Source organism: Tachypleus tridentatus, chromosome 9 (genome assembly GCF_004210375.1).
Source record: "Tachypleus tridentatus isolate NWPU-2018 chromosome 9, ASM421037v1, whole genome shotgun sequence".
Classification (NCBI taxonomy): domain Eukaryota; kingdom Metazoa; phylum Arthropoda; class Merostomata; order Xiphosura; family Limulidae; genus Tachypleus; species Tachypleus tridentatus.
The window spans coordinates 139,987,756-140,013,455 of record NC_134833.1 but is presented as its reverse complement, the minus strand read 5'-3'; the positions used below and the strand labels follow the sequence as shown (position 1 = coordinate 140,013,455).

The following is a 25,700-nucleotide window of genomic DNA, read 5'->3' as shown; positions in this document are numbered from 1 at the left end:
ACCTATTAGTAAAGTAATAGACTAAATTAAAATTTTACACTATGCTTGTACGTGAATTTGTTATTTATAGCAATTTCTTAACTGTATTTTCAAGTTCAGTCACAATGAACGCTCTAGATACTTCGTTTCTCACATGTAAAGTGGAATTTATGCATAAAAATACTAAAAAATAAATAGAAAATACTTTTTATCTTTCAGATAAGGTGCTGACATGTGATTTAGGTGAGCTTTTGAATCATGTTTCCTACTTGAAAGCAATTAGTCAAGAATAATCACATAGTTTCATATATATTTTAGAAACTAAAACTGAAGTGAAAAGTAAATATTTATATTACTTCAGAATACTCTCTTTACTTGATGTATAACAAACCTATTTGTAAATCCAACAAATATGTTAGCTATATATGATTTGTAATATAAAGGACAGATTAGCTACATATGCTGTGATTAAGAAAACAAGGGTTAACATCTGACACTATTAACAATTAAATAAGACCAGTTAGTTTATGCTGTGAAATACTTTATGGATTACCTAAAATATGCAAAATAAGTTGTCCTATAAGACCAAATGTGTCATGTATAGGCACTTTCATTCATACAGTAAAGGATTTTTGTTGGGTATTTTAACCTTAGGTAAGAAATGGGTTTGAGAGTTCTAGAGATATTTATAAATTAATACTTGATAAACCTGTTTACATTGCTAGCTTAAACACTGAGTCATTATATATAAAAATACCTTTAAATTAAGTAACTCAGTAAGGTAGTAATTTAATATTCCAAAATTGAGATGTTATTAGGGATATAACAAAGCCCATTTTTATTAAATTATTGGAGTTTCTCACTAAAGAAACACATTTTATATTTAACAGTTGTCTTTATGATAAAGTTTTCATGTGTTCAAAGGTTACACAATACTTAACTAATCTATTTTCAAGTTATCTTGAGGTAGTTAGAAAGTGTCATGCAGAGTTTAAACCTTTATATCACAATATACAGGTGATGCATTTGTTATGTTTTAAAATAAAACTGGTGTACATGATACTTTTATAACTACTTATGTATTCAACATAGTAATATTAAATTTATCACAAACTGAGTCATAACAAACAAACAAACTACAAATACTTACTTCACTCCACTCTGAAGCAAACCACAGAGAATCACACGGTGGTGAGTCAGTGCAAGGACGACTAAGTTCAGGGAGCTTATTTGGCTCACACATTTCATTGGGAAAAACTTTACCTTTCCTATTAGCACAGTGAGCTTCACGAGATTCCACTGTCAATCCACAAGACTGGTCACACTTTTTTCAAAAGATATTTCCATAAGAATTTTGATCAGAATTAAAATAAGTACCTGGTCTAGAGGTTTAACAGAAAATTGTTTAATTTATACATGTTTAGGTAAATCTGCTTTATCTTACTTCTGAAATAAAGTATTCTTTAAAGTAATAATTTAATTTGAGCATTTAAGTATAGGAATTCAAGGGCAAATAAATAATTTATATTTCAAGGTCTTTCTTAAGATACTGAATAACTTGAAGTTTAAAAAAGAATTTTTATCATAATATATTACATATTATTTTAGTGCATGTAGTCTCTTTTTTTTTTATTTTTATTTGTTGATCACCAGAAACATTAATCTACCTAATGAGAAGAAACAGGGTGTAAACAGGTTAACATTTTTGTTTAAAGTTTATTATTACTCAATGATGCATTCAGGTCTCACCCCACTCCATTCTGAAATGATCCACTCCACACCTTCACATGGACCAAGATTGCAATGTTGGCTAGAGACAGGTTTGTTATCTGAATCACACTGGGAATCTTCCAGTACTTCTTTGTTTCTTTGGCATCTTACTGACCTGGTCTGAGTACCATTCCCACAGATTTTGTTGCACTAAAAGTTGTAAATTAAACAAAGGAAAAAAAAACAACTTTAGCCATTCAATAATATTATCACATAATTCATTGTTCAAAACAAACTCAATAATTTCAGGAAAAACACTTAGAGATAAACTGCAAAGTTATTTGCTTTTTTTAAAAATATGATTTTAAATTCATCTATGGCTTAGTGAAAATATTATTTGATGTAAGACTTAAAATGTATCTTGTTACACAATGAGTGAATAAAAATGACTAAACATGCATGCACAGATATAAAAAACAGAAAGTATACATGAATTACTTATGTAAACATTTGGTAGATGTAATAAATACTATGTGCTGAAATTTATTAGGTAATAAAGCCTGAAAGAAACCATAAGATTTTAGTAAGAACTCATTAGATGAATCATCAAGTTATTTTTGTTTCAAAATTTGTACAATAAAATCATAAATGTATGATGAGGGACCAACAATGTATTTATAGAACAAAACACCATTATATTTGATCCCCAAAACTTTTCAGACGAACAGAAATATAAACCTACCATTTCTTCACTTTGTTTATTTGTTTGAATTTCATGCAAAACCACAGAAAGAGCTATGTACTCTTTCTTCAGTTCAACTACTACTGCTGCATTTTTTATATGAAGAGTATGCTTCTTAAAATTCATTTATTCATTTGGTTAATAATATCAGAATAATAAAGTTTTGTCTGCTATTTTACTGAAGATTAAATAAGCAATGTTATATAACAGGGCAACATTTTTTTTTAATGATAGCAAAAGTACAAGTAGTTGCAGCATCTCTACGATGAAAATTAAAACTCATGAAAAGCTAATTAATATTATCAAACAGACAATTATAAATAAGTTAAGTAAGTGTTGATTATTATTCATTAGTCGAATAACAAAGAACGAACATAAAAGAGCAAAATATTAATTACAACCAGTTCCAGTGTGATGTATTAAATTACACATTACGCAAACAGATGGCAGTGTATAAAGTATCACCATTCACCTTAATACTGAATGAAATTATTTTTCATATTTTCTCGTAATGTTTTTCTGTTTACTTTCCATTGTACCAAATACAATAGTCAGAAAAGTCAATAAAATATAGTTCTACAGCTTAATCAATTTACGTTTTTACAAACTAGATGGAGTAACCGTCCCATGTAATGTCTTGGCAAATAAAAGGTCATCTTAAGACATTATAAGTTGCTTCCCTTATATATAATTGTAGAAAACGCGAAAACGCCCGTGAAACTGCAAAACGTAAAAAGTAAAACCGGAAGTTTGCATGTATTTCTGCCTGAACACAAAAAAATAATAACTTTCATGCTAAATTTGGTGAAGACCCATCCACTGGAAGTGATGTAATGATAAAATATGCAATAACACCCACAAAAAACCTCAAAACGCAAAACTAAATATTTGTTTGGTCGTTTTGAAATTAAGCACAATGCTAAACAATGGGCTATCTATGCTTTGCCCACCACGAGTATCAAAACCAGGTTTATAGCAATGTAAGTCCGCAGACATACCGCTTTGCTACTGGGGGGCTGACATTTAGTATGTAGCCACCCCTTCCTCCCATGGACTTAACATACTTTTGGTAAACATTCATCCACACCCTGCGATGTAGTTATATTAACATACAACAGATAATACTATTATATTTATATAGATTATAACTAGTAAATGCGTGGCAAATAAGATGGCGATCAAACTAGAGCAAGTAAATACTGTGACCATTTAGAGCCTGTCAGTGTCATTTACTAGATCCAGTATCTTAGAATTAGCACTTCACTAGTTATACTAGTAGCAATGTTAAATTCAAAACTATGGATGATATTTATTTCGCTTACCGCAGTCCAAGGTCCAGCATTCCACACTGGACATTTTTTACCAGTCGTGCACTGTTGAAAATAACTAGGTTTAGCACCCACAGTATGTTCACATTTATCGTCGGGAACGAGGATAACTCCATTTATGGTAAGTTGTTGACAATAAACAACACGAAACTTCACACCTATTCCACATGGTCTCGAGCAATTACCTTTTTCTTCTACAAACCAACTGGAAAACAGAGTAACATCTTGTGGTTTCTCAGTCATTCTTTTTAACTATTAGAGCTTTAATATCCAAAAATTATAATTAAATTCCTCTTTGTGTGCATCAGAATAAAGTGTTGACATAAAATATCGATATTAATGCAATCTCGAAAAACAGATTAGAATTTTAAAATTTTATCTAAATGTGAATAAATATCAGAGTACTTGTTCATGAAAACCAAAACTAAAAGCGCTTCTTCTGAAATACAATAAAATACGTGAAGTTCAGTTTTGAATTTCGCGCAAAACTACACAAGGGCTATCTGCACTAGCCGTCCCAAATTTAGCAGTGTAAGACTAGAGGAAAGGCAGCTAGTTATCACCACCCACCGCTAACTCTTGGGCTTCTCTTTTACCAACGAATAGTGGGATTGGCCGTAAAATTAAAACGCCCACACGGTTGAAAGAGCGAGCATGTTTGGTGTGACAGGGATTCAAACCCGCGACCCTCAGATTACGAGTCGAGTACCTTAACCACCTGGCCATGCCAATACGTAAAGTAAAAATGTGCTTGTTTGTTGGAATTTCGTGCAAAACTAGACGAGCGTTATCCGTTCTCAATTTAGCAGAGAACGACTAGAGGGAAGGTAGCTAGTCAACACCACCCATCGCCAACTCTTTGGTTACTCTTTTACCAACCATCACATTTTAAAGCCCCCCACTCTTGAAAAGATGAGCATGTTTGGTAGTACGGGGATTCGAACCAGCGACCTTACACTACGAGTCAAGCGCCCCTATTCACCTGGCAATGCCGGGCATTACGAACTCCCTGACCACAGTTTATGTGAACTAGTCATTTTAACGTACGGTTTGAAAAATGGATCTTACTATTCTAAATTGTATAAATCAAATATCATACTGAACAAGTTTAATTATGTTGTATGCCACCGAAACTTCAAAGTTGCTGAGATGAGACAGGAAAACTGTAAATTATTTTATGTAAAACACCCACTCACTTTGCAGGACACGCCTTTTTATTACATGTCCGATTAGTAACAGGTTTCAAAAGTGGGTCACATAAAAATTCTGGGACTTCTTCCAACCCGTTATTCCGAACACACCTGACTGATCCTATTTGAATACCTGCACAAGAAAAACATTCATTCGTTATATCATAGGAATAGTTAATCCACATGCATAATTTATTTACTTTTTAATTCACTGAGTCGTGTGAACTTCAAACTTACTTGCCCATAAAAATCAGAATTGCAACTCAAGCGTGATAAGAATTTATGAAATGCCTTAAGGATTAGACACTGCATCTTCGTGTCAAAATTTATTAAACGAACTAAACTGAAAGGCAACATCACATCATATTAAGTAAAAGCAAACACAAACTTTCATTTTATCATAATGTTAGAATTATTTATCGGTTGTAACTGCACAAATGTTTTATGGGCGCTTTTAATTGTTCGCCCCTAATTTCTTCATTAAGATCCGCGGTTACGAAAAACCGATCTCTCTAGGCGTCGCGCCAAATTTTAAAATACGTCCCAAAAGTCGCTGGTAGGAGGAAATAAACTACTTGACTCTACTGTTCAGAATTTAGATCTTGTTTTCAGATTTAAAATCCATGAAGTATGCAAAAAGATACAGTTGTAAATAGCTGTAAAGGTTTTAGAGGTTTCAGCGTTTCCATATTCTTCACAATCAACATCATGCACATTGCTTTCTTCTAATCTAACTCGATTTTCACCTCTCAAGACATTTGTCCTTTTCAATACTCTTCTTTCTCCACTTTCAGTATCATTTATTCACTTCCAACTAATATGATTTGCTTTATTTGAGCAACAATCCAAACTTTAGCAGCATCTACAAACGTCACAGGCGAAACAGTCTCCTTTCTTTCTATGTTTGTGTTCCTGGCATTAATTTTACAGATTTCACTTACGAGTATATTTTTTCATTCAGAAGAAGAAGCGTTTTTTTGGTTGTATCACTGGATTACGGTTACGTAGTCTGGCGACTCAAATCAGTTTTAACGTTTTTTCACAACATTTTGGCCGGTTTTTCGTAACCCGTGGTTACAAAAATATGTGATCAAATGAGAAGAATGCTAGTGACATTTCAAAGGGAATAATTTTTAATGTCACTCTATCGTTAGCTTTTGCAATATACGTAAGGTGTGTTATAACAATAGTAGCTTTTATTTTAACAGCCGCAAATCAAACAATGGAGCTCAAAACATTAACAATGAAGTGTTGAAAGAAGATGTTTGATTGTTCTGGGTAAAATGTTAGAAGAAAAAAGCCGAGTTTTACCCTCCAAATCTAAGAAACATTACTTAGAGAAGAAAAAACAACAACTTTGACTTTAGCCAACGTTTCACTATTGCGACTTCATCAGAGTTAGTAGTACAAAAACTAAAGAGTTTTCTGTAACTTTATATACTCACATCTCTCCAGTATTAATCATAAATTCCAAAAAACAATAAAATGTTAGATTATTTGTCTTCATAAAAGACTGAAGACTCTGCTAGATTAATCGAGACAGCTGAGAGAGAGATTAAGGTGATGTTTCTGGACTTACCTCCACCACAAGTTCGAGAGCAGGGGCCAAAGTCCTCGAAAGTCCAGGAATATGTGTCTGTGTGGGTTTTGCTCACATCTCTTGGTACAGAATACTCATAAGTGATACCAGGATTTTTCTCTTGGTATAACAGCTACAAGTAAAGTATTGCACAAGTTACTAACTAAACCTAAAATCAACGATTCGGTGTTCAATTTAATATTATTATTTTGTCAATATATTCTTATTTTTTTATTCTTCTTATCTGCAACAAATGTACTAATTCAGTAAATATTCTTTTGTGGGTTTTGTATGCGTGTGTGAAGATTTACTCGCAGCTATTAATCCCTAGGATTTGATTGGCAGGTGTCTGATGAAGAAAGGCTCTAATTTGTGAAGTAGCAAGACACAAGGAATTGTTCACAAAGCTAATTAAAGAATACGAAGTTCGTAAAAAGAATGAACAAAACACAATTTATTCACGGATTTCTGTTGTAATGCCGGAGGTTAATTGTTCTATCATTGACTGCAAAATTTAACGTTACACGTCACAACTCCTCCTCATATCTTTTCCTCAGTTGAAAGACCTAACACAACTATGTCATTCATGGGCTTCAACAGAACTTACTGGAAATCTCTAAGTTTAAACATTACAAATAAGACGTTAACACCACTTGAAGGTCAATGACACCTCTCTATTCCCACGGGAAGGCTGGGCAGTGTCTCCAGAAAGGTCATCTTTTGGTCACTAAAGCTCAGTACACCAATATAAACACAAAAACTGTTTAAGTTAGTGGTAATTAGCAAAACTTACTATTTCCAGATAACTGGTTTGAATTGGTCAATAGTAAACTTATAAACACAGCTAAGTTAAATGCAAACATGAATTTTGATAACTTTGAGTTCAAGTTACAGAGAAATAGGACTGGTATATAAAGTATTTTATGCGATAGCTTATTACATTTTTTTAAATTTCTTTCTAAATTTTATTATCACAAAAAAATCTTAGCATTAAGTACATATTGTTTAAAAATACAGAAAAATAGCGTTATTTTCTAATTTGTTTACTTCTTTTTGCAGAGTATTTTTTAATTACATTGTTTTTCTGACAAAGAACATAACTTTTATTTTATACTAATGCGTGCACTAAATATTGTTATCGGGCAATATACGAACATTGAAAACAAATATAGTGTTGGAAATATGTAAAGATAACATTTATCTAAATAAATTCAACTTTTTCCGGTGATTTCACGTAATTTGCCATGAACGACTTCAATAACTGATATTTATTGTAAAAGCTTCATTTAAGGCATTTCAATAATGATTGACCGCAAGGTTGCGACAGCACTGAAATCGCCAAAATTATTTTATGTTCATCTAAGCCTATTTTTTTATTAATAAAACACTCATATGCATCTGTACGCTTTTGTTTTATATTTTGTTTTTTTTCTAGTTGTAGATTATAAGAATGTTAACATTTCCGACAAATCCAAAAATATTTTGATGGCTGCTAATGCCACGTGCAAAATATTTCTGTACCATTTTTCCAAGATGACAACAACAGCTGTATAATTATAATAAAAATAACTATAAAACAGATTATTTATAGAAGAAATAAACTTACCACAATAAAGAGTGGTTCTTTGGTTGGGCCATGTGCCCACAAATATTCTGGAGAGAGGTACCCAAAGGATTTACGTTCGTAATGAAACACTGTCCCGGCAAATTTTAGTCTGCTGGGAAACACTATTTTCCAGTTCCCATTGAGATAAAACTGACCAGTCATGTTGCGAACCGCTGGAAACACGCACACGTAAAAAACAAACAAACAAAAACCAATAACATTTGATTATAAGTGAGAAGGCAAATTATTCAATCATTTGAAACGTAACATAGAAGAAATAAGTGTCAACGATTGCTAAAGTATGCTGCTAACCGGTTCAAAATTTTAATTAACACATTAAAAATATATAAACATAAATTTTGAGATTTTTTGAGTTGTAATATTCAGTAAAATCTGGCAAATCTTAAAATTCGAGTGATTATTACATTTTTGGCTGTTTAAAACAGGCCATGATTTAAAAAATAATGTATTTGAATTATATGGAAAATATACTTCAAAGTTTACAAGATCGTACAATGTTTTTAACACTGAAATACCACGATTCAGACACGAGGTTTATAGGTCAGTCATATCAAAGGCAGGATTTTACAGTAATTAGGCGTTTCATCAAGATAAGAATAATAATATCTTACGATTAAATGTAGCAGAGTTTTTATTTATTAGTCAACCTGATATTCGGCTTATTTACGCTTATACCATTTTGTAAAATATGTGATATTCAGTAGTTTAGACTTAATCTCGAACATTCATTTCTTGCTACTTGTCTGTGGTTTGAATCAACTTGACAAACTGTATTCACCTGATGACACTAACGTAATTGTAAACTGGTCCAACTAGAAATTGGCTTTTATTATTTCAAGCACTTCGTTTATAAAAACGGAGTTCTTATGGTAAATTCGAGAAGGAGCCCATGCATGCTGGTAATTAATTTAGTCGGTTTTGCATGCAACTCAGATTTTAACGGTGTAAGAAAAATAAATGCAATTAGTTAGGCTTATTAATGGATCACTGACAGTAGCTTAGTCGGCTCCATATATATATTCGCAAAATCTGATTATCCTTCTTCCATTAGTAGGTTAGACACCAATATATACAAGGAAACGAAGACCGGCTTAGTTTGAAGCTGGCTTCATTTTGAATGAACATTTTACAAACTAATATTAAAAAGAAAACATTCCTATGTTTTTACCAATGGGTTATATTAAATGTGTTTGGTAAAACAGGGAATAATTAGTTTAAAACTAATTCCACTTTAATCACGTGTTCTACAAATTAATATTTAAAAGACCGCCAAATGTGTCTCATTTTTATTAATTGAGTTAATTTAATGTGTTTGTTTTGTTGAATTTCGCAAAAAGCTACTTGAGGGCTCCCATGGCCCGGCATGGCCAAGCGTGTTAATGGGGGAATCTGAGGGTCGCGGGTTCGCATCCCCGTCGCATCAAACATGCTCGCCCTTTCAGCCGTGGGGGCGTTATTATGTGACGGTCAATCCCACTATTCGTTGGTAAAAGAGTAGCCCAAGAGTTGGCAGTGGGTGGTGATGGCTAGCTGCTTTCCCTCTAGTCTTACACTGCTAAATTAGGGACGGCTAGCACAGATAGCCCTCGAGTAGCTTTGTGCGAAATTCAAAAAACAAACAAACATACTTGAGGGCTCCCTGCGACAGCTGTCCCTAATTGATAAACTATAGGAAAGGTAGCCAGTTAACACCACCCACTGCCAACTCTTTGACTACACCTTAACAACGAAGAGTGAGATTATTCGTCACGTAATAACGGTTCCATGGATGATAGATTGAGCATATTAGGTGACAAAGTTCGATTCCACGATGTGCAGACTTCGATTAAGTGTCCTTGCCACCAGACCATACCAGGCTAATATTTAACGAAGTGATCTTCTGGGGCCTATATTTAATGTTGTTTTATGAAGACAGATTATTATGATTTCATGTAAGACAGCAGAAAAAGAAGAAAAAAAGACCAGACACATTTCACTTTTTTCCTTACTTAGATTAAGGCAAAACCAACGACTGACATTTCCCCATTAAAATATATATGCATATTCTCCAACTACTGAACCTAGAAAAATGTATTACAAATTAACTCAGAAATTATCTACAACAAAGCAGAAAAAATAAGATTTGAGGCCTTGTAGAAATGTATAAACGTTTAAGTAATGAAAATATTCTAAGAAATAACAGGAAATTATACAATTGTACAATGTTTGTTATAGAACAAACGCACTAGTTTGAACAACATTTATTTATCATAAATCACTTTTTATTGAACAAGCTCCACCTGAGGTTGTTAAAATAATTAAATCTGGCAAATGGCAAAGCAAAAGATACCGAGTGTCTTACGCTTGGCGCTTCCTCAATTGTATGAGTTTACTAGTCAGAGAGTGTTTATTAAAAGACATATCTTTTCCCTTCATGGACTAAATGATGTCTAAACCGGTCACCAGGGTCATGCGAAATGACGTGATTTCGGTGAGGAACAAGGTCACGCGTAGCATAAACATTTTGGAGGCTGAAACACCATCCATACCAATGACTTAATTGTTACAAATAAGCTGTCGGCGCGCGCTATACACGATTGTCTTCAAATAACAAAGAAGCAGATGAAATTACTAAATTGATAAACACTGCCAACTTGTAAAAAGGATTATAATTGCAATACATCTTGTTAGTAAACATTGAGATTTATGTGTTTGAAAATACTTATTAAATAACAAGGAAACAAATATGAGATGACAAGCTAGATATAAATTCCAGACAGATAAGAGTGAAAGGTCTGTCTGAGTATGCGGAAGGGCAATGTGAAATAAATTCTGATTGTCCAAAATAATATAAGGAGAACGTCGACGTCAAGAATTAGTAGATTAAAGCTTAAACATTGGAATAATTAGAGAGTTATGTGTTTATTGTATTGGTGAGAAAACTTAAAGACAACTTGGTTCATAATTATTTATGCGAAACATGATCCAAACACAAACACATATACACTTGTTGATGTCTTGTTTGGTCCTCCAAATCATCATATTTAACCCAAGGCTGGTTATAGAACTAAACAGGAATAGTGTTCAGTTCGTTCAACAAAACGTTTACCTTGAATCCAAGTTGGTTATAACACTAAACATAGATTGGTGTTTGTTCGGTCCACCAAACTTTAACATTTATGGTATTGTCATGCGCTGTCTATCATTTTCATAAACGAATGTCTTGAATTATATGCGTTTAGAATATTTTACGTTACTTTTTGACGCTGTGAAAGTTTTTTCATGTTGCTTATGTTTTGTGGATTGTGTTTCATTTGTTTTTAATCTACTTGTCCTTAATGTATTGTACTTGTTTTTATATTTCAAGTTCCTGCCACTAGAGGGCGTGTGGATTCTTATAGAGTTCTAATAGAGGTGTTGACGCAGTCTCGTACAATTTTTTTCTACTAAACCTCTTATCAACATTTGTGTGTAAAGAACATGGCGATTACCTGCAATCGGAAAAATATCTCGACACAGTGCTGTATATCCTGTTTGTTTAAAATTTAAGAAGACTTTTTACAGATGTGACGTGTAACATTATTTAAAACGCTTCATTATCAAACCTTGCCAACAACACCTACATATCTCTAGCCTTTAGTATTAAGTACCGAAAAGTCCTTACCGAGATAGTTGTTCGTTGGCTTCGTTTCCCTTACTTTGATGTTAGTTGAACCCATCGGAATAAGAATGATGTCATTATAACCTGAAAATAAATATGAGTAGTTTGCCGGTAAAACAGAGCAGCTATTAAAAGATGGACACAAGCCAGTAACAGTGTAGGTAATACGCAATATTATTTATTGAGACATAACACTTATTTTCTTTGAAGTTTCTGAATAACAATTCGGTTGTATCTCTGCAAAGTGGTTACTTCTTTTACGAAGTTAAACGTTAGTGTTTCGAAATAAAAAAAACTTAAGAAAAGGGTTAAGGGAAAGGATTGAGCACGTTATTAAAACAAGTCTGAATACACAAATCAGTATGTCACGTGACATAAAGTTGCGGTGGAACAGCATGTATCAAAACTACTATACATTTTGACATTGTTTGATGTTACGTGGGTAATAGAATGCCGTTAAATAATTAATCGCTTTTGAGAAGGGTATGTACTGGGGCTCTCTAACGCCAAATACTCATATAATCAGATTATAAAAAAGAATTTAAATTGTGGATTTAGAATTTAGAAATCGGAGATATTACTTGTATTTAACGGTATTGGAAAACATATTAATGTGGATCAGGGTGGAAAGTCAAGACATTCAGTAGAGACAGATCGTATCGCATCCGTGGTAAGCAAGGTTCAGTGTTTTATAAAAGGCGGGAAACTATTAACAAGTTTAAGTGTCAAAAGCCGTTCACATGACCTAGGCAACAGTGCACATCATAATCAAGAAGAATTTCCATCAAAAAACGAAGTCATAGAATTTTAGTTTCCAGTCACATCTCCCGTTCAACTTTCGTACAGTTCGAAAACATTGAAGAAGAAACCTGATATTCCATACGAAGACAAACTGGCTAAGTGGCTCACGTCACTGGATGCAACACCTGTGAATATCTGTGTAATCGGACTGTTGAAATGGACGCTGAGAAAGCTTCGTTCTCACATACACTATATGAACTGAGGGAGACAAATGCTTTGGGCATTAAAGCCTGACGGTAGATTTTTATTTATATATACATTTTTTTTCTTTTGAGAATGACCGAATGTTATATTTTAATATAACGTACTCAACATCTGTACAAAAATGCTTCAGAACAGAATCGTTGTAAACATGTGCTACATAAACATAATCCGTATGACATGTAAACACAAGAGGTCATGAGCTCTAAGCTATGGGATAAAAATAAAACAAAAACGAAAATTTTGCACGAGAACCATGTTAAGTGGTCTGCTCCCAACACTCACTTACTTAACAATGAAGAATGTACATACATTGTTTGTCTAGGGTTGAAGTGTCGCAATGTCATAATATGTTAAAATATCAACTTGGCAGGGACTTTTGTATCATAATAAAGTATTATTTTTGCATTCATAAGTTGTAGTACTGTCGAATATGGGGGTTGAATGAAATAAGGTAGTGACCTAAAGATCGTTGTGAATTTTGCGCAAAACTGCACGAGGGCTAACTACGCTAGCCATCCCTAATTTAGTAGTGGAAGACTATAAGAAAGACAGCTAGTCATCACCATCCACCGCCAACTTTTGGGCTACTCTTTTACCAACGAATAGTGGGATTGGCCATAACATTATAACCCTCCCACGGCTAAAAGGGTGAGTATGATTAGTGTGTCGGGATTCGAATCCGCAACCCTCAGATTGCGAGTCAAACGCCCTCACCACCTTCCCATGCTGAGTCCCTAAACACGAACTTTCAATAATACTACACCTACATGGTTATGTTTTTCGTTTCAAATTCGATTATTTGTGCACCCATTATTTGTCTACCATTTGCAATATTTTTATTGGTTTCACACCAAGTATATAGATGCTATAGCTATGGCGTAGGTTGCGTATATTTGTCAATCCAGCCCGACTAGAAAATGTCTCTTATATCTGGGGGCTTCTCCCGAACTTGGATGGGGTGCTTTTATCGCCCCCATCCCTGAGACGAATAAACGTTTGTACAAGATAATAACCAGTATATTATAACGTAACTAAAATGTTGTAATTGTATATGTACAATATTAAAACGTAACTAAAATGTTGTAATTGTATATGTACACTATTAAAACGTAACTAAAATGTTGTAATTGTATATGTACAATATTATAACGTAACTAAAATGTTGTAATTGTATATGTACAATATTAAAACGTAACTAAAATGTAGTAATTGTATATGTACAATATTAAAAAGTAACTAAAATATTGTAATTGTATATGTACAATATTATAACGTAACTAAAATGTTGTAATTGTATATGTACAATATTAAAACGTAACTAAAATGTTGTAATTGTATATGTACAATATTAAAACGTAACTAAAATGTTGTAATTGTATATGTACAATATTAAAACGTAACTAAAATGTTGTAATTGTATATGTACAATATTAAAACAACATCTTTAACAAGTACGATTTGTTCTCTAAAAGTCAGACTTTCAAATTGTTTAAGCTGTACAAACAGTGTCACTATAATTTCTGCAAGATTTCTCGAAATAGTTACAAACATTGATCTCTATCCCGATAAATAATAGTCTTATATTTCTTTTTATAAGCCCTTTAAAGAATATTTTAAGGTTGTCTGTGCTCTGTCCAACGCTGGAAATGAAACCCTAGAGAAGTACTTTTGAAAGATGGGTATTTGTAGATACATTAGATTTTTTTTTTATGTGTGTGTGTGAGCCCGCATCTTCAGAAAACTATTTCCTTGATCAAACAAACGTTATGGAATCCTCAATAGCCGCAACTATAATTAGATCTCAAATCGGTCAAGAGATAGAGTTATGAGCTAAACGTTTCAATGAGCTGCTATGCAGTGACTAAAGCAAAGTGTAAGGAGAATACTTTTTAATTTATAACATAAAAAATATTTACAAGTTTCTGATGGCTCAACTCACCTACTCGTAAGTTATCATTGCCGACGAACCCTTCCACTGTTCTGCAGCTGCTTCCGTCTCCTCCACATTTTCGGCATTTATCTTCTTTAGCTTTCGATCCAAGAATTTTGTCACACCCGACTGGCTAAAGTGCAACATAATATTACTGAAAACAGCTTGTTTTGAACAGTGGAAAACAGAGACACTGAAATAAAATCTGCAATTTCATTATAGCGGAATGTTTTAAGAGTTCTTTTTTCTTTAATCTCTCTCTCTTTTACGCAACATTAGGCTTAAAGAAAATCGGAATTCCGTAAAAGTCATAAGTTAAAGTATTACATTAAAAATTTCGTTTAAGAAAATTATTGCAACACAAGAGAGTGCAAAATATGTATTAGTACAACAGAATGATACGTCACAACCAATAAAACGTTCATATGAAACTTTACGTTGAACTGAAAAACACGATTAACCATTCCCAGTGAAACAAGTGCAGACTTTATGAGGGTCTCAATCCATGGGGAAGGCAGTTAGTCATCACTACCCACCGCCAACTCTTGGAATACTCTTTTACCAACGAATAGTGGAATTGACCGTCACATTATAACGCCCCCACGGCTGAAAGGGCGAGCATGCTTGATGCGACGGGGATTCGAAACCGCGACCCTCAGATTAACCACCTGGCCATGCAGAGACATCTCGTTATTTGTTTCTCTGTAATTAAGCACAAAGCTGCACAATGAGATTCTGTACTGTGTTCACCACGGGTATCGAAACCCGGTTTTGAGCGTTTAAGTCTGCAGACTTGTCGTTGTGCCACCAAGGGAGTCTTTTTATGTATGTATTACTTTAACGTTAATATTTAATGACTCCTGGCCAAGAAACTGATCAACTTAATTTTATCAAACAAAATTATGATAGAAGTGGTATTTAGTTGGCCCAATCATGACTACTGAACGAAACTGTGCCTGAAATTCATAATTGTATTTAATGCCACTGGAATTCTATTAAGTGTATTTCATATTTCACTTCACCATATTTCAAAAGGCAAACATGCACAGATGTGAGAATTTGAATGCTGACGAGGAACGCCTGCAACTTCATTGATAATTGGGGCTCAAAGACGAAAAACTATATCTTAAAATATGGTACATTTTGATTGTATCTGAAGCTGCTTTAACCCCGTTTAAATATGTGTGTGTGTGCAATCACGCCCAACCCCGCTTACGTGTGTGAACCACAAACAAGTCAAACTGGATCGAACGTATTTTGTACAGTCAGGCTGCCTGCTATAAAAGATATTTTACTAGATTAATTAAAGTGGAAGGGATCTAAGAACCACTTAAGTTCTCAATGCAGTTCATGGGCCGAGTTCGGATGGAAGGTGGAGTGTAGGGGCTTACTTTATGTCTTGAAAATAATCTACTTTCATTCAGAGACCGTTACCTATAGAGACTGTTGGGTGAAAAATTAAACCTTGTGATTTTTATTATAAATAAAACAATTCTGTGAGCTTACAAAAAATGTGAAATTATATTATTCCAATATTTCGCGATGCTCATCAACATATATATTATAAACAGGATAAAGTAAATTAAATCTAAATCGGTGTATCAGTCGAATTTACGACACCAATCTGGATGTGTACACATTTGAATGCAAGTGCGATTTCATTGTTAGTTGGAATCAAATGGAAAAATTAAGACTGGGAAGTTGTTTTATTTCACAGCAATCTATTCCATTTAAAATCACGAGAGCATTGTGTGCCATAACAATAACAAAAACACTCTTTCTGCTTTGCAGATGAGTTCGTATGTGACAAATAAAATAAAATAGTTAAGCACAAAGCAACACAATAGGTTACCTCTGCCTCTGCCCACGACGGGCATCAAAACCCGTATTCTAACGTTGTACGTCTGCAAACATATAGCTGTGCCACTGGGGTGAGCATTTTTTTATTTTTCTAAATAAAACAATCGTCGTCAAGCGTAACTGACTTTTCACAACAGCGACACTGCTCAAACGTTTTTTTTCTTATTTTAAAGTCCCTCCAGCGGTATCTCTTTTGGACTGAGAACGCTAGAAACTGGGTTTCGATGCCCGTGGTGGGCAGAGCACAGATAGCCCTTTGTGTTGTTTTTTTGTTTACTTGCAAACAATCAAACGAAACTTATTTTAACTAAATGATGAACCTTGTAAATATGATTATCTGTGAAAAATATTATCAAAGCTTGAACACCACTTTTGTCTTATTGTCTTTTACCAGCTAAACTAAACACTTTATTTCTTTGCTATAGTGCAACGCTACACAGTAGGCTATGCGCGTTCTGTCCACTACAAAGAATCGAACCCTGAATATTCGGAATTTAGCTTTGTAAGTCGTTAAGCTTACCGCAAATCAACTAGGGGACAAATTAGAAATCAGAGTGTTATGGTATAATAACCAAATGCATGGATCCATATCCTCTGAATGCATAAAACTGGTAAAAAAAAAAATCAAAATATTCATAGAATGAAGTAAAGCACGAGAACAACACGACATAACGGAAGTTTCGTCACAGTTACTTCGATAATGTTATTATGGTAAAATACCCACACAAAAAGTCACCGTTTTATTCTGCCTTAATGAAATAAAGTAATAATGGAAACAAAATTTATCTGTACAGTATTGGAAAGATAAAGTAACCACGGGGTGTTATTCGTCTCTTCGTTGTTAATGAAATGAAGTCTACAGAACGATCTATTCTTTTCTTATATTACAGAAACATCTTTCATTTCTTTTCATCTCTTGCACTCAGTTTAACAAGACTTAGAAACCGTATTTATTGATTTTCTTTAATACAAAAACACAGCATTGGTGAAAATTGTGTTTATTTTCTTAACACAGTTGAAGTATCGTAACTATAGCAATGTCGTTTATCTTCATCTTTCTCTAATGACACTCAGTTACCAAGGTTTCATCAACCGTAGGTGTGTTCTGCTGTTGCTTTTCTAATAGTAAGATACAGTAACTATAGAAACTGTGTTTATCTTCTTAACAGGGACCATTGAGGTATGGTAACTATAGGAACGTCGGCTAGTTCCCTTTCTTTAGAGCTTAAGATACCAATATTCAGTGACTTTGAAAGACTGCCCATGGATATTCCTTCGTCTCTTTCGTGTTGTTTTGACACAGCAACCATAGAAACGCTGAGATATAGTAGCTACAGAAAATTTGTTCTTTAGCTCAGATTTTATGAGACAGGTGAAGTCAAAATAACCTTTATTCAGAACTGATTTAAACGTAATAAAACAATACAATTATATTTAATTTGTTTGTTTTTAGTGATAGAATAGCTTTTCTTCAGATTTCACAATTTCTGAAAAAAAAAAGAAGGTATTATTGAAGGAAAATGAGTATAGGTTACCATACAATTACAAACTGATCACTCAGTTTCAACTAACCATACATAATCCATCCACACATATATCCAGTGATCCGTCGTTAAAGCAAGGGGTGCCATCAATGACCTTTCTTCCATAACGGTAATAAAATCGCTCTCCTACTGGTTTGCAGTTCAGCTCGCATGGACTAGATTCTGTGAAAAATAGAACAATTTGAGAAAAGAATACCAATTTATTATATTATCATTACTAATAAAGTGCGTAAAGTATATTTAAGACAGATTGAAACGCAATGTTTTAATAAATAAATAAACTGAATATATCTAAATATTCTATTCCTTTCTACACATGTAATAGGAACTTGTTTTGTCTTGAATTTCGTGCAAAGCTAGAACCAGCTGCGCTAGCCGTCCCTAATTTAGCAGTGTAAGACTAGAGGGAACACAGCTGGTCATCACCACCCACCGCCAACTTTTGGACTACTCTTTTATCAACGAATAGTGCATTGTTGAAAATAACTAGGTTTAGCACCCACAACATGTTCACATTTATCGTCGGGAACGAGGATAACTCCTTTCATGGTAAGTTGCTGAAAATAAACACGAAACTGCACACCTATTCCACATGGTCTCGAGCAATTACCTTTTCCTGCTACAAGCCAACTGGAAAACAAGGTAACATCTTGTGGTTTCTCAGTCATTCTTTTTAACTCTTAGAGCTTCAATATCCAAAAATTCTGATTAAATTTCTGTTGTGTGTGTCTGTGTCTGTGTGTGTCAGAATAAAGTTTTGACATAAAATATCGACATAAATGCAATCTCGAAAAATCATATTAGAATATTAAAATTTTATCTAAATCTGGATAAATATCAGAGTATTGTTCATGAAAACCAAAGCTAAAAGTGCTTCTTCTGAAATGTAATAAAATACGTTTGTTTGTTTGTTTGTTTTGGAATTTCGCACAAAGCTACTCGAGGACTATCCGTACTAGCCGTCCCTAATTTAGCAGTGCAAGACTAGAGGGAAGGCAGCTAGTCATTACCACCCACCGCCAACTCTTGGGCTGCTCTTTGACCAACGAATAGTGGGATTGACCGTCACATTATAACGCCCCCATGGCTGAAAGGGCGAGCATATTTGATGCGACGGGGATTCGAACTCGCAACCCTCAGGTTACGAGTAGAACGCCTCAACGCACCTGACAATGCCGGGCCCAATAGAAACTTATCTTAGCAGTTAAAAGTGCATTTCAGTCGGGCTTTATATTTAATATGCCTCTACATTCTTACCTTTGAAATACGGAACCCAGGTGTAGTACTTCTTTTCAAATGGAAGGGAATTAAAACTGGAACACTGTTCCTCTCGAAAATTGCGAGAACCTTCCGGACAATCCTATAAAGAAAATATCCAGATCTAATTTATGAGTGTATTATTTATAATCTAAGGGAACATTTTACGTGCAATTTCTGAAGCACGTATAATGAGATACAATTTCTGTTTATGTGATAAGTGTACTTTTACTTTATTAAAAACAAAATTTAATTAGTAAAGAGCGAGTTGCACGTATCTAGCGACAAAATTAAGAAATAAAACAACGGAAAACATAAATAACAAGTAAATATATATATGTGTATATAAAATAACTATGGTCCAACGAACTTAACCAAATGAATATAAAATGTTTTTAGTCGTCAATGTTCCTAGCAAGAATGTAAAGAACTACTTTGTGCTGGTAATGTCAGTTAATGGAATAAAAGTTAATGATACCATTTCTAGTTTGAAAAGATATAATAAGCTCACCTCACCATGGGAGACAGAATTTTCTTTTTATAAATTAATAACGGTAGCACCCCCAGTGGCACCTTTGAACTCTGCTAACTTATTCATCGTATTAAGTTGTGTTGCCAACAATTTGCAATATTAATGATATAAGTCTCGTTTTGGAAAGAAAATAAAACAATACAAATTTAACTTACGAAAACTTTTCGTCAGAAAAGCGGCAAGACAAAAAAGAATAGCAAAAAGATAAAATTAATTATTTCTAAACATTCTTCGCAAAGATACATCCTAATGTAAGTTTGTTTGTTCGTTCAGCCTAAGTTTTGTTTGTTTGCTTGTTTTGGAATTTCGCACAAAGCTACTCGAGGGCTATCTGTGCTAGCCGTCCCTAATTTAGCAGTGTAAGACTAGAGGGAAGGCAGCTAGTCATCACCACCCACCGCCAACTCTTGGGCTACTCTTTTAGCAACGAATAGTGGGATTGACCGTCACATTATACGCCCCCACGGCTGGGAGGGCGAGCATGTTTAGCGCGACGCGGGGGCGTATAATGTGACGGTCAATCCCACTATTCGTTGCTAAAAGAGTAGCCCAAGAGTTGGCGGTGGGTGGTGATGACTAGCTGCCTTCCCTCTAGTCTTACACTGCTAAATTAGGGACGGCTAGCACAGATAGCCCTCGAGTAGCTTTGTGCGAAATTCCAAAACAAACAAACAATTTCGGATTACGAGTCGCATGCCTTACGCGCTTGGCCATGGCGGGCCGCAGCCTAAGTAACAGGTGATTTTTTTTTTTTCAGAATAGCTTGGCTACCTTAATATGTTAGCGATTACTTTTTAATTTTAATGTCCGGAGAGTCCTTGGTAAACAGCATTAAAACTTTTATTCGTCTGAAACATAAGTTTCTGTTTCAGTAAACAATTTAGCAACCTTAAAAACTAATCTTCAAATTTTTCGAAGTGCTATCTGTTGCTTGACACGTATAAAGAAGTACGTCGAGTATAACGTACTGTAGCTGAGATTTAGGCCTACAGAGTCAAGGTAACGAGGAAGGACTGCTTCAGGCTTCTAGATTTCTGAAGAACAAAGTACACGGATCTTGAGTTCAAAGGCCAAATCTTATCTCTGAATGGATGTCATTTTAACGACACACACACAGAAAGCCTAGAAGCTAATTACTAGAACAGGTAATGGAAAAATTTCTTTTACTACTTTTCTTGTAAAAACCAAACTAATATGTTCTTAGGGCTATTGTAGCCAAAGTCAAAGTAGTTGAAAACTTCTGTCATTACCCAGAATGTTAGGGTTAGTTAAATACACTTAAACTCACTATAACAAGGGTACCCTGGCCCGTTAGCGGCGACCTTTGGAAGTAGATGCAAGTGACTTACGAACGCTCTGAAACATAAATACACTAACTACAGAAAACTAACTTTATTTGTCCTTCCTACCTTGCAGTTTTACTGTTTTGTTCTAGTACTTTTATTTTATAGTGAGGCTTACTAATGTTACGGTTATGTAGTCAGTCCGTTAGGCCTAACATACATAGCAAAATTTTGATATATATTTTACTGTCTCTTACGACGCTCAGATTTATCAAGTGGCATGAATTGACCTTATATCGGTGATGTCGAGAAAACCCACTTGTAGAGAAAAATATATATGTAAAAACGGCTCGTTTGGGTTGTTCGCTCCTCTACGTAAAAAATTTTCTCAACCCAAACGAGCCGTTTTTACATATTTATTTAACCTTGGATCGATCTTTTACTTTCCGTGTTTTAGGAATTATTACTAACTTTAACTCTGAGTTTTGTTTCTTACGGCATTATATTATGTAAACTGTACTTAGACTCGATGACTGCCTGTTTGGTAATAATCATAGTATCGGTAAAAGTTTATTCCCTGGTGTGTGTGTATATATATATATATATACAGGGCTCAATATCAACTGAACCTGAAGCAATCAGAGAAATTGCATACTCTAGTCCCGCCGCTTTTTTCGAAATGGCGTTTTTTATACTGGTTGTTGTTTGCTATCAAACAAAAAGCCTCACAAAACGCTCTGTGCTCTACCTATCATGAATATCGAAACCCGATTTCTAGCAGTGTAAGTCCGCAGAAATACCACTGTGTCACTGGAGGCGCGATTATATTGGAGAACGTAAAATTTCATTTTCAAAAACACGAAAAATCCTTCTCATATCCAGAATGATTAATTATACGGGTTATTTTCTCTAATGTGATGAAGAGTCTCAACTTTAATGTGCCCATGAACCTTGGTACAAATCCAATCAAAATTTGCATGGGTATAAACCGCGAAAATGCCTCATTTCTCCCCACTATATTAAAAAAAAAAAAAAGCCTCAAAGTGATCCAGAGTCCGGATCAGGAGTTGGATCCAGAAAAAATTGATGAGGAATGTCCCTTGGTGATTTCCTATTTGTGTACAATTTTCGTGTACATTGGTCTGTTAGTTTTCGAAATACACTTGCGGAAACATGACTTACACGCGCACACATACATATATTAACTGCGATACTTTCGAAGAACGAGGGTGAAAATGTGGGGTCTGAATCATATTTAGTCTGTTATGAGTCTAATACTAGCTAGACTAGTCTAATAAAAGTAAAATTTTTGTGTAGAGTTTTTTCAACCATTACCAGCCGTTTTTCATATATATTTTTTCTCTACAAGTGGGTTTTCTTGTCATCACGGAGTCTAATAAAAGCTTACTACCTAATATTAAAACTACCTATGGAGTATGGATGGTGGGTTTACATCAGAACTGAAATAAGCATAGTAATCCATGTCACCTTGGAGCAAATTCTGGTTAGGAAGTAAATTATATCTCGACTTGTTGTAAATTGTTCTGTCAATTGGGAAAATTGACCGAGCGTGTCCCAGTCATTACTCTACCGCACGGTTAAGTTCCGTCGTGTGTATCCTGTTACACCAATAATAATAATTACAATAAAATATCGCACTCCAGACTTTTGGACTGTGAGTGCGTTATAAGAGTGGCGGTCAAATCCCACTATTCGGTTTAACAAGAATTAGCCCAAGAATTGGCAGTGGATGGCGTTAACTAACTACCTTCCCTTTCGTCTATCACTTCAAAATTAGAGACGACTAGCGCAGATAACCTCTATGTAGTTAACACTGTTCGAAATTCAACAAGTATTTCTGAGAGAAGAAAACTGTCCCTTTTATTCCTTGTGTTTTGTGACTGAATATTTCCAATTTGGAGAAGTTACAGTACTCGCAAGTTAAGTACAGTGGAACCCCTCTAAAGCAGCCACCTTCGGGACTGAGACAAACTGGCCTGATTAGAGGGGTTCCACTGTACATAATTAGGGATTATGTAAACAAAAAAACGGACTGTGATTGAATGACCACTTTAAAGGATTGACCGAATCTGAGGGGTGGCTGCTTAGAGGGGTTTCACTGTATTTATCCAATAAAATAAGGGAAGAGATATTCAAGGGATTGGCCTACAATAAGTATATGGCTACTTACACATAGGTAAGAGGAAAAATGTTTTCATTTGGAAAGTAAGGAACATTTTTCGCATAACTTACGAATTTCGAATACTCTGGTGTTGAAGGAGAGAAATTTTTCCCTTAACAATTTTCTTAATAAACACATAAATTAGAGAGTTAATGTGACAATGTTAAAAACCATCTGCTTAAAAGGTTTTGATTTTAGTTCGGTCTGTGTCTAAATGGGCTCTTGTGGATAATATATTTTGATTCCTCTGGTTTACCAGAATTTCTGTTATTATTAACACTTGAGAGACAAGTTTAAAAAGAACATCAGCGAATAGGTTCTTGGAAGTACAATTTACTCTTAACATAATTGCTTCCTGCCTCTCCCACACGTCAGTACGTGATTGATTGTTTGTCAAGACTAACTTACACTACTTCCGCCAGAGGGATCTGTCTAAATCCTGCTATATAATACTTGGGTACCGGTTTCAAATTCTCTTAGGTAATAGTAACTGGAAATTAGTCTAAAACGGGAGGGAGGGGGTACGAAATGCCATGAGTGAAACATAATAAGAGGATATCTTGTAAATTCGATCAGATCCCTTAACGAGTTCACAGACTCCGCGTTTCTCTGCAGATGGCGTTCAAGCTTTTTAATCTTAAAACACGCATTACAACTCTAAATAATATGATAGCATTTTTCCTTACAAGCAAAAATTGCCATTATATATATTTTTTTAGAAAAAGCAATCGAAGCAAGTAGAAAACTAGCGCTCGATTTATGAAAATAGATATTGACACAACAAAAGACAACAGATGTTACTGGTTGCGAACACTTTTGGTTATCGGGTTTCTTTATTTTGTTGTTAAACGCTAAACTATAAAATAAGTTATTTGTGCTGCGTCCACCATGTGTATCACAACCCATGTGATTGGGTCAAAGTTTACAGATATATGACCTATAGGAGAGTCAGGTACTCTATGGACTCCTTCCTCCTTCTATTTCCCCACCCCACCCCCATTGACACAGTGGTGTGTCTGCGGACTTATAACATAAGAACCCGGGTTTCGATACCGGTGGTGAGCAGAGCACGTTTGTGCTTCACAACATTCATCTTTCTTTTCACTGTCCTTTTTTCTTTCTAGCATTAACGTTTGGGCAATTTTCCCTCTGAAATCAAAATTCGATTTTTAGCCTTCAAACGTACTACTGAGCGAGGTGATTCAGAAAGACACAATTGTCAATCAGATATAAGTTACAAAACGTTCAAAATATTTTGTGTGCTTGTGTGTGTATAGCAAACTTATTAAAATATTTTTTTCTCTTTATTTATCACTAGACTTCGTAATGTTTATTACTGAATGTATCATTGGACTTTTAGAAGTTTACAACCTAATTATCACTGAACTTCTAGAAGTTGACTACCTAATGTATAACTGGACTTCTAGAAGTTTACTACCTAATTTATTACTAGACTTCTTAATGTTACTACTTGATGTATCATTGGACTTCTGTAATGTTATTACCTGTGTATCACCAGACTGCTGGATATGTAATATCCAATGTATCATTGTTCTTCCAGAAGTCTGCTACTTTAGGTATCACTGGACTGTTGAAACCTTACAAAATAACGAATTTTTAGCATTTGTTGTTTCCACTCGGTTTGTTACATAGATGCTTTCAGTTGTGTTTCCCATATGAAACAATGCATGTGCATTTTTTTGGCTCACAACATGGTAAACTTCCTTAAAATTGAGAAAATGCAGCATTGTTAACCTATCTGTTTTTTGTGTTTTTTTCTATCTGTAATTCGATCTTTTTTATATTCAGCGTCATACATCTATCTAGTCTTCTTAGAGGTCAGTGTGATTCAGGATATTTTCATTCAACTTCACGTGCATTTTTAAACTGTACATAACACATGACTATTATTTAGTTTTGCTGACTATATATACGTGGGGCATTTTCAGTAACTAATTCATGATATTTCTTATTATTAACTACAATATATGTGTTGTTTGTTTCAAATAACTATGTTGTCTCTGTAGTTGAGAGGTGCGAGTCTGAGAAACGTTTCATCTGTTATGACGCTTTAACTTATTTTCAATTTGTGAGGTAATACATACACATACATTTTACATTAAAGAAGAAATTATAATATAAGTATGCACAAATAACTTTATTGTCAATAAAATATAATGGCTACAATGAAACAATAGAAGGAAGACCTGAAGATAGGTTGTGGCTGGGTGGACTCAAGTCATAAAGAATTGTCAATAACTACTGAAAGACTCCCCTGATTTTACGTTTTCCTTGCTGCAAGTTATTAGGTG

General features: G+C 34.4%; 1 pseudogene across 1 annotated transcript in view; it reads right to left on the bottom strand.

The window, feature by feature from the left end:
* The window catches only part of LOC143226516 (papilin-like), a 146,596-nt pseudogene that overhangs the window by 53,071 nt on the left and 67,825 nt on the right, over positions 1-25,700 (bottom strand). The window contains exons 5-14 of the transcript XR_013014654.1: positions 19,392-19,494; positions 18,163-18,296; positions 14,740-14,863; positions 11,799-11,879; positions 8,135-8,307; positions 6,529-6,661; positions 4,956-5,082; positions 3,754-3,964; positions 1,729-1,899; positions 1,130-1,303 (exon numbers count right to left, since the gene is read on the bottom strand). The product of XR_013014654.1 is annotated as a papilin-like (transcript). The remainder of the gene's footprint in view (positions 1-1,129; positions 1,304-1,728; positions 1,900-3,753; positions 3,965-4,955; positions 5,083-6,528; positions 6,662-8,134; positions 8,308-11,798; positions 11,880-14,739; positions 14,864-18,162; positions 18,297-19,391; positions 19,495-25,700) is intronic.